Below are 1,299 nucleotides of genomic sequence, written 5' to 3' on the forward strand. Positions count from 1 at the left end.
CTCAGCCGCCATTGGCTGACCCCCCTCCCTCTGACTACCCCGCCCTCTGACTACCCCCCCTACCCCCCCAAGAAGGAGTATAAAAGGACGAGCGCAACGCGAGGGAGCTCAGTATCAGAGTCTCCCAGCCCTGATGATGCAGACTGCAACGCCTGCGAAACGTCGGCACCACACTGCAAACGGACGCGGCAACCATCCGGAAGCCATGAAGATTAAATCATTTAAGTAAATAAAATTAATCTCGCACGTTCAAAGAATTTTCATTTTTATGTTCAGCTATCGACTATTATTTAATCTGACAATAAGTCCCCAAAAATTATATATACGGGTACTAATCACTTACCCACTATTTATCTATTTATACATAATAGATTATTGATAATATTTTCTGTTGTGAACATTTACATATTGACATATGAAAAGTGTAGCGAGAAATTATAAATAAAACGAGACGAGACGAGATTCTCGAGCCGAGACCGAGACTCTCGACGCCTTGGTCTCGATCTTGGTCTTGCCGTCGTAAATTAGTCTCGATCTCGATCTCGTCTCGTCTCATTTTCGAGAGTCTCGATTTTCGAGAGTCTCGATTTTCGAGAGTGAAACACTAGGTCGGCACTTTTTCGCATAAGAGACTATTTCGCGACTGTTTTTCTTTGTTGTCTAGTATCGTGACGTTTGATCTTTCGCGAATCGACGCTGCCTGCGAGTACATCTGGCGTCCAACACTTAATTTCGCGTATTCACGTTTCGACGGTTTTCTCGAGTTCTCCCTTTTGATTTCCGTTTCGTTCTTTTCGGTTGCTTCTTCATCACGCGCGCACCCTCACCCGCCGCGGACCCGAAAGCGGCGCAGAGGATTATAAGAAAAGCATGACGAAGTATAGCATTTCTTTGATTTCTGATTGGTTCAAAATAAAATTTTGTAAGATATTAATGAAATAAAAGGTATAAATCAAGGACGTTGTAGTGAATCTATATTGACAGTGTCGCAATTATTCGTAATAATAAAGGAGTATATCTTCAGGACAGTAGGAATTAAAATGCATCACGTAATATTGGGTGAAAAAATAACAGGCTAGGATTAAGAGAATTCTAGTTGCGTATAAAATAAATCGGACACAGGTTGAAGAAATCAGACACAGGCCTAATCGAACACAGAAAAAACAGACACACGATGGTTGCAATCGGACACAGGAAGAAATGGACGAATTTTGCTTATGTCCAATACATTCGGCCTGGTGTGTCTGAGTTATTCTATGCGCAATTGGGTCCTCTGCCACTTCATACTCTTCTCGCTTA

The sequence above is a fragment of the Vollenhovia emeryi genome, unplaced genomic scaffold (genome assembly GCF_000949405.1).
Source record: "Vollenhovia emeryi isolate VEMERY1.0 unplaced genomic scaffold, V.emery_V1.0 DF940424.1, whole genome shotgun sequence".
Taxonomy (NCBI): Eukaryota; Metazoa; Arthropoda; class Insecta; order Hymenoptera; family Formicidae; genus Vollenhovia; species Vollenhovia emeryi.